We start from the raw sequence: 14,331 nt of genomic DNA, 5'->3' as shown, positions 1-14,331 counted from the left end.
TGGAGGAAACTGCTTCTTTGATTCAATTATCTTCCACCAGGTCCCTCCCACAACACATGGGAATTATAGGAGCTACAATTCAAGATGAGATTTGGGTGGGGACACAGCCAAACCATATCAGGTGGTTACATAAGAGAGTCAGTAGAGAGGTATGAACTCTGGAGGAGATAACTCACCTGGAAAGTAGGCAATCAGGAATATAAGATCCCAGTACAATTAAAAAAAAAAAAAAAAGGGGGGGGGCTGTGGGTATGGGAGGCGTATCTCAGAGAGAAGAAACACTACTGTTCGTGCCTGTGAAACCCAAGATTTCCCCTTCCTCTTAAGGGTTCTCTCCCTCTGATGAGAGTTGTTTACACTGCTGACTAGAAACTATTAAGGTTTAGAAATCAATTTGTGTGGGTTGTGGCCAGCATTTAAAAAACAGAACAGAATATGAAACATCAGTGTGCATTGCACATAGTGAGTAAATATTACTTTATGAAAATTTCATCAGTTACACATGTACGTGTGTATAGGGGTATGATGTAAAGTGTGTTATTCCTTTGGGTCTTGGTACAAGGAGTTGAGAGCTGCGTCTCTAGTGAATTCACTGGGGTGGGGAGCAGGATGGGGAGTTTTCTTATGTCTGCTCTTGCGAGGTCCTCTTGACTATTTACTTTCCAGGATAGTTTTCCCCATCGGCCTTTTCTGAGGGTCTGAGTCAGTTTGGGCTGCTGTAACAAAGTACCATAGACTGCGTGGCTTAGAAATTACAGACATTTATTTCTCACAGTTCCAAGATTAGGATGTCAGCATGGTCGGGTGCTGATGAGGACCCTCTTCCGGGTCATAGCCTGCCGTCTTCTTGTATCCTCAGAAAGAGAGAAGAGCCGGGTGTGGTGGCTCATGCCTGTAATCCCAGCACTTTGGGAGGCTGAGGCGAGTGGATCACTTGAGTTCAGGAGTTCAAGGCCAGGCTGGCCAACCTGGCGAAACCCCGTATCTACTAAAAAATACAAAAAATTTGCTGGGCATGGTGGCGTGTGCCTCTAATCCCAATTACTTGGGAGGCTGAGGCAGGAGAATCATTTGAACCCGGGAGGTAGAAGTTGTGGTGAGCCAAGATCATGCCATTGCACTCCAGCCTGGGCAACAGAGTGAGACTTGGTCTCAACAAAAGAAAGAAAAAGGAAGGATGGAAGGAAGGAAGGAAGAAGGAAGGGAGGGAGGGAAGGAGGGAGGGAGGGAGGGAGGGAGGAAGGAAGGAAGAAAGGAAGGAAGGAAGGAAACTCTCTGGGGACTCCTTTATAAGGTCACTAATCCCATCAGAAGGGATCCACCCTCATGACCCGATTACCTATCGAGGTTCCATTTTCCAGAACCAGGCAGGGCATTTTGGTATATAATGAATGCATTTCCATTAAATAGAAGTAACTTGAAAAAAATTCATATTACATTTACTGTCAGTAAGAGTTTAGTTGCAGAAACCCCAGAATTTATTGGATTTCTAACTATTTTTTTTAAAAAAGTATTTTAAAACTGTATCTATATTATTTGGCTGTTTTAGTAAATAACTCACCATACTTGTGTGCAAGTGCAAATTCTTGAAGTTTTTTATTTTTTCAAATGGAATCTGTTAATTTACCATCATAGAAATAGGATTCCCTATTATAAAAAATTCAGCTGGTAAAAACATGTACATTCAATGCACCTTCAGGTTTTTTTTTTTTTTTAAGAAGTAGAAGTTACTGTGGAAGGCTGGGTACAGGCAGATCATTTGAGGTCAGGAGTTCAAGACCAGCCTGGCCAACATGGTGAAACCCCATCTGTACTAAAAATACAAAAAAATTAGCCAGGCATGGTGGTGTGCATATGTAATCCTAGCTACTCCGAAGGCTGAGGCAGGAGAATTGCTTGAGCCTGGGAGGTGGAGGTTGCAGTGAGCAGAGATCATGCCACTGCACTCCAGCCTGGGTGACAGAGTGAGACTCTGTCAAAAAAAAAAAAAATAAATAAATTTTAAAAATAATAATAATAAATAAATAAATAAATAAATAGAGAAGTTACTGTGGAAGGGTGCAGGGGCCTGTTACCATAAGAAGTGGTAAAGACAGTGTCTCTGCCCTGAGCACCATCCAGAAATACCCCCTAAACCTCTGTCGCCATGACGTTTTGAACGGGCCATGGGGGTAACACTCACATTATCAGTGGGGATGGCCTCTTGTTGAGGTTGCCAGAATCAATGCCCTTCTTTATCCTCTTGGTCCTGTTCTCTGCACAGCCTTCCTTTCCTGATGCTCCCCAAGCATCCCTGATGCTCTGACCACTGCGTTGATGTATCTGTTTCCCTGGCTAAAGGCCCCAGTGATTCTCCCTGTAGTCCACTTAGGTGACTAACATGGAGGTGTGACTCTGACATTCATAGCTCCCTTGTGGCTCTAACTTATCAGGAAAAGAGTAGCCTCTTCTCATCAGGGCTACTTTTGCTTTGATTCCATCTTTCAGGTTCTCATGACTTCCCAATTCAGACAAAGCTTGGCACAAGTTACCCAGTGCCTAGACAGGAAGAAAACATCAGCCTACCTGAAAAACTACTATATCCCAAATCATTTATTCTTGGCAACCACTGGTTGTAGCGGGCGGGGGGGTCGCCCTGACTCTCTCACTTTAGAGTGAGGTGACATTCAAAATTCGTATTTAATAACCGGTTGTCTTGGGTGCCTAATCAAATCAGTGACTGACCAATCAGTATGGCCAAACCATTGCGTACTGGCTCAATATCAGATTGGGCGGGAGCCCAAACAGACAGGTCTCTGGGCCATGTTTCCAGTAGATTAGTTTTGTTTGATATGCAGGATAATCTTGAAATATGGTATGTGTTTGAGTGCCTTTAGGCTAAACAGCCATTCTTCAATTACCAGTCTCCTGTCTTGTTCCCTGTCCTAGAGTTGGCTGGCTTTACTCATTTATGTTACCCTGGGTTGCTAAAAAGCATCTGCTTGTGCTAGGCTGCTCTAAACCTTTCCTTGTGGCCTGGTCTCTATCCGGCAGCTGACAGCTCCAATTTGTTTCTTACCACGTCCTCTCAGCTTGTCTCCATGTGTGTAGGCCTTCATACAAAAGGAATTATGTAAAGCCCCCCAGTCGTGGGGCCTAAATTTCCATAGAGGTAGCCTCCCTATTCTGAATCTGAATTATACCAATATTTCTGTGGCACATTAAATGATAATTGATTTGGAAATGAGAGACTGCATATACAAAGACAATGGCCAGACCGTATATGAAAATAGAACAGCTTACACCTACCCGCCCAGAAAACCAACTCCTTGTTTCTAACAAACAGCCCAGGAAACCAGCCTGCTTTAAGTCAGACTTGGAGGGGGTCAGATGCTATCTCAGGCAACGGTCTAGGAATTAGCAATCACTTCTGGAACAATTGGTCTAAAACGGCCAGGACTTGAAGAATGACTGACAGCTTCGCTAATTTTTGTCCCCTCTTCCAACTTAGGACCAACCAGAGAAAGGCAAATATGCAACAGGATACCAGTTTCTAGCTAGGCGGCCCACAGCTTCGCCATGCCAGCTGCCTGCAATCAGGGCACACGGGAAGCCTTCCCCTTTTTCCACTGTAAGGCTTTTCCACTCTGCCTGCCTTTGAGTTCTTGGCCAAAATGCAACTGATGGTGGCCGACTCCCTTGTTATAGCAAGCCCTGAATAAGTAGACTTTTCTTTTTTCCTTTGGTTTGTATTCATTTAATTTCCACAGAAATAAATTCAATTATATTTAGATAATCAAAATAATAGTAAAGGCCATTAGTAAAATGGCAAAATAGAGAGGAAAAATAAGAATCTTGTATTCCGTAAAAGTTTAAGAGGAGTCTTTTTCAGGATGCTTTGAATCTCCTCCATGGATCACTTCTCCAATTTTTCCTGTCACCACAGAAATTACAGTATTAATAAAACAACTCATGTTAAAATGTTGAACTTTGCTACTTCCAAACTGAAAACTTTTTGAAGCTTAAGGCAGTTATTTCTGCGAAAGATGGCTTCAGGTTTATTAATTTAAAAGAATGCAGGAAGTATTTGAAATATTGTCATCTGGGTGACTTACATTTATAAATACTCTACTGTCTCACCATAATTAAAATAAAATGGAAAGAGTTTGAAATATACTTAGAGCTTAAAACATGAAGATAATTCTTTTTAACATGAAAAATTATCCCACCAGTTTTATAATCTAATACAAATCAAAGTAAAAGAAAAATGCTAGATATTTAAATTATGAGAAATCCTATGAATTCTGGGAACTTAGAAACGTTACCCACATATTTGTATTCCAGAATCCCCATTCTAGAAATTCTTTCCTCAAAGATGTTGCAAAGAAGTGGAGCCGATGGGTGTCTTTTTCAATATGACCTAAAACATATAAAGCTCTCTATGAAGCATGCCTGGTTTGGAATCCAAATTTAACAATAATTTACTTCACATTTGAACTGGGATGCAGACTAGAAATCCATAGTCTTTGCCTGTGTTTTTCTTATTTATTCCTCTAAAATTAGAGTAGGCCGGGTGCAGTGGCTCACACCTGTAATCCCAGCACTTTGGGGAGCCGAGGTGGGCGGATCACGAGGTCAGGAAATCGAGACCATCCTGGCTAACACGCTGAAACCCCGTCTCTACTAAAACGATACGAAAAAATTAGCTGGGTGTGGTGGCGGGCACCTGTAGTCCCAGCTACTCGGGAGGCTGAGGCAGAAGAATGGCATGAACCCGGGGAGCAGGCCTTGCAGTGAGCCGAGATTATGCCACTGCACTCCAGCCTGGGTGACAGTACAAGACTCTGTCTCAAAATAAATAAAATAAAATAAAATTAGAGGTTTTTTTTTTTTTTCTCTCGTCACCCAGGCTGGAGTGCAATGGCATGATCTCAGCTCACTGCAACCTTCACCTCCTGGGTTCAAGCAATTCTCTTGCCTCAGCCTCCTGAGTAGCCGGGATAATAGGCACCCACCACCGCGCCTGGCTAATTTTTGTATTTTTAGTAGAGACAGGGTTTCGCCATGTTGGTCAGGCTGGTCTTGAACTCTTGATTTTGTGATCCACCTGCCTTGGCCTCCCAAAGTGCTGGGATTACAGGTGTGAGCCACCACACCTGGTCCCGACCTTTATTATTCTTAACTCTAGGCAGAGAGAGGTAGAGGAGAGAATACTGTAGAAACTTTGTTGTATTTTCTAACTTTTCAGGAGTCACTTTACCGTTTACCATAGTATCCTTTAAACATATGCATATTACTCATATTTGATTTTTAAATTGTAAATTCTTCAGAGAATTCCCCAAATACTACCTTTCTGGGTATCTCCGTTGGTTGGTGTATTTTGAAGAAACGGACTTTAAAGGTGTTCAATGCATACTTTTTGGCAAATCGATTAAATGCAAACTGATTTTATATTAGGCTCAATTTGGAAGACAAGTGTGCTGAAACAGTAAGTCACTTAACACTTATTTTGTATTATTTGACTTACTGCTCTATTCTTTTCTAGAGTTAATTCACATTGACTGTGTATCTTTTGATTTATTAATTATTCCCCTGCCTCCTGTGTAAAATGAGAATATCTCATATTCACCTGATGTCAGGTTTTTTTGTTTTTTTTTTGAGATGGAGTCTCGCTCTGTCGCCCAGGCTGGAGTGCAGTGGCCCAATCTCAGCTCACTGCAAGCTCCGCCTCCTGGGTTCAGGCCATTCTCCTGCCTCAGCCTTCCGAGCAGCTGGAATTACAGGCGCCCGCCACCACGCCCAGCTAATTTTTTGTATTTTTAGTAGAGACAGGGTTTCACCATGTTAGCCAAGATGGTCTCGATCTCCTGACCTTGTGATCCACCCGCCTTGGCCTCCCAAAGTGCTAGGATTATAAGCGTGAGCCACCATGCCCGGCCTGATCTCAGGTTTTTATGGATTGAATGGAGCTACAATGTTCCCCCAGATCTGCCTGTCCTCTGCAGACATGAATCTTCTCTGCTTTTTTCAAGTTTGGTGTTGATCACAATCACCTGGAGGGCTGGTTTTAACTTGGAGTGCTAGGCCCTGCCCCTAGAGTTTCTGATTCTGTGGGCCTGGGATGGGGCCCAAGATTTTATTGCATATATAATAAGTCCCCAGGGATGCCGATGCTGCCAGTCTCAGGACCACACTTTCAGATCTGCCGCTATTGTGCCATTTACAAATTAATATGAATTCCACAGCACACTTGTATGTGTGTGCGTGTGTGTGTGTGTGTGTGTGTGTGTAGGTGGTGTTGGTGGTGGTAGGAATAGAGGTAGTGTTTCACCACGCAGGACCTGGACGTAGAAAAGGTTGCAGGTGTAGGTCATTGTGAGAAAGCCACAGAGGTCCTGGAAAGAGCCCAGGTCCCAAAGGCATAAGGATGAAGGGAAGAGAGAAAGAAAAACTGACATGTTCCTGACAGCTGGATGCTTCTCCCATTTAGATTTCTCTGAACTGAAATTCTAGATGGTTTAATTACTCCACAAGGTTTGCTAAATTGCCACATCTCAGTCTCACATACAGTGCTGGTATCTACATTCTATGCTCTCAGACTATGCATTAAAACTGTGCACTGGTGGAGTAAGCTAGGTAAATATTTGTACGTTTGACTGCACACAGCTACTGCTTATGTTTTCTTGTTCTTCTGCTCTATCTTCAGGAATTTATGTGAGTCAGCTGGTTAAAATGCTGGCTGGGAGGTAATTAGCTGGGAATTTTAACCCCATCATAGTCATTTACCTGCTTGAAGAATGAAGTGGATGGTCACTTTAGTGAGTCTAGCAACCTGTTTCTTTCTCTGCCAAATGCAAGAAATTCTTTGTGAGTTGCTGGATGGCTCAAATTATATTCTGGAGCTTATTCTGAAAACAGGCAAATGTCAGTCCAATAGAACATCAGCGCTCATTGATATATAAAGTTGCAGGGAGGTGAAAGGCTCTGGTTTTTTTTTTTTTGAGGCGGAGTGTAGCTCTGTTGCCCAGGCTAGAGTGCAGTGGCCGGATCTCAGCTCACTGCAAGCTCCGCCTCCCGGGTTCACGCCATTCTCCGGCCTTAGCCTCCCGAGTAGCTGGGACTACAGGCGCCCGCCACCTCGCCCGGCTGGTTTTTTGTATTTTTTAGTAGAGACGGGGTTTCACCGTGTGAACCAGGATGGTCTCGATCTCCTGACCTCGTGATCCGCCCGTCTCGGCCTCCCAAAGTGCTGGGATTACAGGCTTGAGCCATCGCGCCCGGCCAGGTGAAAGGCTCTGAAAGAACTCTCTGAGTCTCTGGTCTTAACACTCTCTTAGATTTTGATGGTACATTGTCTTTTTCATTTCAACTCTGTTTTAAATTTTTTATTATGTAAATTTTTAGACATACCCAGAATTAGAAAGAATAGCATAATAAAACTTGATGGTAGAATTAATTCAGTCTCAATAATTGTCAATATTTTGCCAATTGTGTTTAGTCAGTCCCCACTCTTGGTTTCCTTGTGGTCTGGTCTCTATCTGGCAGCTATTAACTCTAATTTGTTTCTTACCACGATCTCTCAGCTCGTCTCCACGTACGTAGACCTTCATCCAAGTGGAATTGTGTGAAGCCTCCCTGGCTGTGGGGCCTATATTTCCATAGAGGTAGCCTCCCTATTCTGGATCTGAATTATACCAAGATTTCAGTGGCACGTTAAATGATAATTGATTTGGAAATGAGAGACTGCATAAACAAAGACAATGGCCAGACCGTATATGAAAATAGAACAGCTTACACCTACCCACCCGGAAAACCAACCCCTTGTTTCCAACAAACAGCCCAGGAAACCAGCCTGCTTTAAGTCAGAGTCAGAGGGGGTCAGATGCTATCTCGGGCAACGGTCTAGGAAGTTAACAGTCACTTCTGGAACAATTTGTCTAAAATGGCCAGGACTTCACAAGTTTTACCAGTAAATACTTCAGTATGAATCTCTAGCAGATAAGGGCTTTAGGACAATATAACCACAATACTATCACCATACTTAACAAAATTATTATTTTAAATATCAGTCCATGTTCAAATTGCCTTGTCTCAACAAAGTTTTTAATAGTACGTTTGTTCAAATCAGGACCCGTACAAGCTCCTTTGTTGACTTTGGTCGATATATCTGTTAATCCTCTATTATTAGTTAACACTTTCTCCTCCCCCTTTTTTTCAAACCATTTATTTGTTGAAAATATGTCATTTTTCCTGTTGGATTTCCCACATCCTGGTCTTATGTGATTGTATCCTGTGGTATTGTTTATGTACTTTCTATATAGCCCATATTTCTTGTTAACTGGTAGTTAAGTCAAGAGACACAATTAAATTTAGGTTTCTTTTTTTCAGGGGCAAGAATATTTTATTGGCAATGTTTAAATCAACAGACACCCAGTGTCCACTTGTCTCACTTTTCATGATGCTAAGGTTGATGGGTTTAGATGTCATCATTCACCTGTCATCTGTTTTCCCATCAACTACCATTTATGATTATTGCCGAAATCCGTTGTCTTGGTAGGGGTTGCAAAATGACGTATTTCTAATTATTTTTCTCGTAATCATTGATTTTTAATTGGAATTCTTCTATGGAGAAGAGCTTTCCCTCACATCTATTTGGTTAACCTGAAGCACAGTTCATAAATGAGAAACAAGATAAATGCTGCATTCTGTACCTTTATTTATCCAATTTCAGAATAATGAGCCCAGCAATAGCCAAAAATGATTAGTGTGGTTTTCATTTTTCAAAATATCATTATGAACTTACAGATTTGATATACATATTCACATGTTATCTATTAATATACTAAAAGATTTGATATATATCTAAAATATTTAATATATTTCAATCAATGAGTTTCAGTTGACAATCCATTGCAATGAATGCTAAATTTATCTCCACGTTGTTTAATAGAATTGCTCTTAAACTCAGTGTAAAACTGCTTTCCTACTATCTTGTTTATTTTTGAAATGCAACTGTACTTAGAGTTAAAATATTCTTATTGTAGAAAATTTAGAGAATAAAGCCCCACATAAAGATGAAAATGAAAATCACCTGTATTCTTCCCACTCAAAAAGATTTCCCTTTATAAATGTCAAATTTCCCTCTATTGTTTTGCTCTTATATGTATCATTAAATACTCTTCAGCCTGTCATTATAATCACTCCCTCAGAAGTGCTTTCAACCACCCCTCATCTTAGCCTCATTGCACGTGTCTAGCCAAACCTCAACCCTCTTCATCTCTGCACCTGTGTCTGTTACTGGAGACTATTAACTGAACCGTTTCCTTCATTTGATGATCTAAAGCCTCCACAGGCATGCACTGTGACCCAGAAACCTTCCTGTGTTTCCCAGAACTATTCATATGTTCTCCTCAAACCCTCCCCCAACCCTTCCCTTTTTAGTCCTCACTGGGCTATTGACCTTGTTCCACACTTCAGTGAAGTAAAAACCTTCAGATGATAACTCTAACATTCCTGATGAAAACGTAACAAAAACTCATCTGCAGTTAGTGCCCCCCTTCTTTCCTCCTGGCGCAATGGAGGGCATTTTCTTTCTCGTAGCAAAGTCCAGTCCCTCCCCTTCTCTGCATCCAATGCTCTTTGACCTTTTAAAACACTTCACTCTGTTTATCTTCTCTCTTTTCTTTTATCAACTTCCCCTTATCATCTACTGGATCATTTCTGTAACCATATTCTAATTTACCAACCCTATCTTAAAAACAACACCAACAACAAACACAGTCACTTCTTTGGTTCCCTGTCTCCCTGAAGGTACCATCCATTTGTGTATTATTCCGCATTGCCAGACTTCTCAAGAGTTGTTAACTATATGAGTTCCACTTTTTTAACTCTTTTTTTTTTAAATTCCAGTCTGGTTGCTCTCCAGCCCCATCACTGTACTAAAATTTCTTGCCTCAGGGTCACTGGAAATCCACATAACCACATGCAATGTACACTTCTCTGTCTTCATCTTACCCTTTCAGCAGCATTGGGTGGAGTGGACCATTTGTTTCTTGAAATACTCTTCCCTTGGTTATCATCAGGCCATTGTTTCTCTGCTTTCCAAACTCACTGGCTTCTTGCAGCTAGCTTTTCAGCCAGCTTCTATTTCTCCTTTTAAGTGTTGACAGTACTGGGTCCTCTTCTCTTCTCCTGTTACCGTTTTTCACTGGGTGATTCCATTAATTTGCAGCTTTAAAAATCTCATTAGGACTCAAGACTCCAAAGTTTATACCTTCAACCCATTTTTTCTGAGCACCATATCCGGCTCTGCTTACTTGACAGTTCAACCTGGATGTCCTACAAACATCTCAAATTAAACATGTCCAAGATAGAACTTCTCATTTCCCCTCCATGAATCAATTCCTCCTCTATCTGTCCTATGCCAATAAATGGCAGCATTATCCATCAGTTGCCCAATTCAGAAATCTGAGTCAGTCCCGATTTTCCTTTTCCCATAACTCCCATATATCAGGTGCAGCAACCCCATTTGATTGTTCCCCCTAAAACATCTTGACTGTCAACTTTTCTCTGTCTCCATGGCGAACAGGCTGGCCATGGCTCATCCTTCACCTGTACTATGTCAACACCTCTTTGATGGGTCTTTCAATTCATACTTATTCTCTACAATCCATTTTCCACATTATGAGCAAGAACATAAATTAAACCTTACATTAAAACTTCAGTGGCTTTCATTATATGTGTAATAAATCCAAACTCTGTACAAGGGCTGGATGGCTCTACAGATCCTGTCTCCCGACATCTCTCCAGCCTCAGGCTAAGCTACTCCCTACACCAGAGTCACTCTTACTCAAACACACTTAAATCTTCCTGCCTCAGGCTGTTTGTATCTGCTGTACCCTCTGCTTAAAATGCTTTTCTCCCTGCTATTGCCATGTGTGACTTCTTATCCATAGGAAATCAGCTTAAATATTGTCATGTTGAAGCTTTTTTTCTTTTTTCTTTTCTTTTTTTTTTTTTTGAGACAGAGTCTCGCTCTGTCGCCCAGGCTGGAGTACAGTGGTATAATCTTGGCTCACTGCAAACTCCGCCTCCCAGGTTCAAGGGATTCTTCTGCCTCAGCCTCCCGAGTAGCTGGGACTACAAGTGCACGCCACCATGCCCAACTAACTTTTGTATTTTTAGTAGAGAGAGGGTTTCGCCAGTTTGGCCAGGCCGGTCTCAAACCAGATCTCTGACCTCAAGTGATCTGCCCACCTCAGCCTCCCAAAGTGCTGGGATTACAGGTGTGAGCCTGGCCCATGTTGAAGCTTTTTCTGACTGGTGTAATTAAAGTATGTCTGCCTCAGTTATTTTCTATTTTATCTTCTTGATGATTATATTCATAGACATTTTCACACTATATAAATATTTATGATAATCATGTGTTGCTTAACAGGAATATGTTCTGAGAAATGCATCTTTGTCATTGTGCGAACATCACAAGTGTATTTACACAAACCCAGATGGTATAGCCTACTACACACCTAGCCTATGTGGTATAGCCTATTGCTCCTGGGCTACAAACCTGTACAGCATGTTACTGCCCTGAATACTGTAAGCAACTGTAACACAATGGTATTTATGTATCTAAACATAGGAAAGGTACAGTAAAAACATGAAATAATCTTAGGGGACCACTGCTGTATAAGTGGTCTGTCTGGAATGTCAGTATGTGATGTGTGGCTGTATTTATTTATTTATTTTTTTCCTGTTTTCCATACTGAGTGTGTTATAGGAAAGGAGTCTGGATCCAGACCCCAAGAGAGGGTTCTTGGATCTCACACAAGAAAGAATTCAGGGCAAGTCTGCAGTGCAAAGTGAAAGCAAGTTTAAGTAAAGGAATAAAAGAATGGATACTCCATAGACAGAGCAGCCCCGAGGGCTGATGGTTGCTCATTTTTATGGTTATTTCTTGATGATATGCTGAATAAGGGGTGGATTATTCATGCCTCCCCTTTATAGACCGTATAGGGTAACTTCCTGATGTTGCCATGGCATCTGTAAACTGTCATGGCGCTGGCAAGAGTGTAGCAGTGAGGACGACCAGAGGTCACTCTCGTCGCCTTTTTGGTTTTGGTGGGTTTTGGCTGGTTCCTTTACTACAACCTGTTTTGTTAGCACAGTCTTTATGACCTGTACTTTTGCTGACCTCCTATCTCATTCTGTGACTTAGAATGCCTTAGCCATCTGGGAATGCAGCCCAGTAGGTTTCAGCCTCGTTTTACCCAGCTCCTATTTAAGATGGAGTTGCTCTGGTTCACATGCCTCTGACAAATCTAATCTTCGTGAGAGTCAAGAATATATTGTTCACTTTCAAATCTTAGTGTTTAGCTTAGTGTCTGGCACATGGTACACTGTAATCATTTGTTGTATTAATAAAATAATTCTACGTTAGTGTTTTTAGTGGCAAACGTTTTCTGAATTCTTACTGTTTACAGACCCAAGCCTGGTTCTTGAGAATAGACTGTTGAATAAGACAAACTGGTCCTGTTTTCAAGATGCTCCCATCTACCAGAGGGTACAATTGTGTACGCAGGCAGATACAAAATAAGCATGCTTTTGTACAAGTAGATTCAAAATCATATAATGCAATTAATTTTATAGACGTATAGAGCACTTTTGGATGAAAGAAAAAGGACACCTTGGGGACACATTTATTTTAATAAAACTCTCATTTGACACAGGCTCTTTCCAATTTTTTACTATTTTATACATCTTTATAGATGTATATTATGTATAATCTATACATTGTCCCTAGAATGGAATCTTAGGACTTACTGGGTCAATGGTCATTAAATAATTTTGAAACTTGGGATTTCACAGCCAAGTTTTGCTTTTCTAATATTAAGTGGCATATTTCCTATTTTCAAAGTGTTTTTGCCATCATCGACATCATCATATTTGAAACTTTGACAGTTTGTATGAGAACAATAGTGTCTCATTATTTTAATTTTAACTGCAATGATTATTAGTGAAGTAAAACTTTTCTTGAACCTGTATTTGCCATTTTGTATTTGTTTCTCAGATTGCTTCATGTTCTTAACTTATCTTTATATTAAGGGGTTCATGTTTTCCTTGATTTATAACATTTCTTTATATGTTATAGAAACAACGACATTATGATTTATGACTTGATTATATCATTATATATGATAATGCTAACTTCATTAGCATATATGATCTAAGTATATTTTCCCAGCTCTTCATTTACTTTTAATTTTTGTTGTCTTTATGTTTTTGATGTTGAAGGATTACATATTTAATCTTTTAAATATCAAAGTTTTAATTTAGAACTTCTTAGACTTTTTCTGCCTAAGATTATGAAAATATCATTCATCACTTCTAGCACTTACCTGTTTTCATTTTTTCATGGCTGAAAATTGATTGTGGCGTAAAAAGTGAAGTGGAAATGAAGGTTAATTGGTTTTTCCAAAGAACATTGCTCTTTACACACTTTTTCTCCCTAATTTGACCTACTTTACACACTTTTTCTCCCTAATTTGAATATAGATGGGAAACCTCAATTTTTAGCTACGCGAAGACCACTCCTGAATGGTTCTTATTTATTTTCCATGCTCTTTGGTGGAATGTTTGGCATATGACTGAGTTACAAATAATGGATGCAGGCTGAAGTCATAGGTATAACTTCCAGAAAGTATACTTGGAGGGTAGGGATTATGCATCTTTCTCCTTTTTCCTTTCTGCAGGGTAAATTCCAGACATCATGTTTTTAGCTGGAGAATCCATATTGGCGAAGGACCACACACACTAGGATAGCAATGCAGAAAGCTCAGCATATCTGGGGTCCCCAGTGACTCTGTGGAACTTCTATGTCCGCCCAGACCGCCTGCTTCTGACTTTCCCCCAGTTTTTTTCATGTCAGATGTTTAATGTGCCAATGACGGAACAAGGTTTGAGGCAGGCACATCTCACACATGAGCGTGAAAACCCAATCATTGCACTTACGAACCACAAAATGGTCTATCTCTGGATTTTTTAGAATAAGAAATCAAAACCACAGGTTTTAAAGCCACTATTAATTTAGTTTATCTTAGCTGTTTCAATATCATGTTATTTAGTAGTTTGTATTTTTACTCTACTTTGCAGTTTTTATTGTCTTATATTTTCTGAATTTGAGTCATATTTTGTTTGTTTCAGTTTCTCATGATTTTGAAGTTACATATCCTCCTCAGAGTCTTCTAGTAATTGACTTTAAATTTTAAAGATACATTCTTTAACACATTTTTCTGATCATGTGTCCTCATTCGAAATAGCATGATAAATATATTGCACTTCTATTTTTGTCTTCTA

The 14,331-nt window shown here is 40.4% G+C and overlaps 1 long non-coding RNA gene and 1 other non-coding gene across 3 annotated transcripts in view; one reads left to right on the top strand and one right to left on the bottom strand.

The window, feature by feature from the left end:
* The window catches only part of LOC119621443 (uncharacterized), a 70,323-nt gene that overhangs the window by 12,482 nt on the left and 43,510 nt on the right, over positions 1-14,331 (top strand). The window lies entirely within an intron of this gene.
* On the bottom strand, positions 13,898-14,001 carry LOC119621545 (small nucleolar RNA U13). Its single transcript, XR_005238098.1, has one exon. It is a non-coding gene; the product is annotated as a small nucleolar RNA U13 (small nucleolar RNA).

The sequence above is a fragment of the Chlorocebus sabaeus genome, chromosome 2, assembly GCF_047675955.1.
Source record: "Chlorocebus sabaeus isolate Y175 chromosome 2, mChlSab1.0.hap1, whole genome shotgun sequence".
Lineage (NCBI taxonomy): Eukaryota > Metazoa > Chordata > Mammalia > Primates > Cercopithecidae > Chlorocebus > Chlorocebus sabaeus.
Note: the sequence above shows the minus strand (reverse complement) of the source record. Positions and strands in the feature narration are given on the sequence as shown.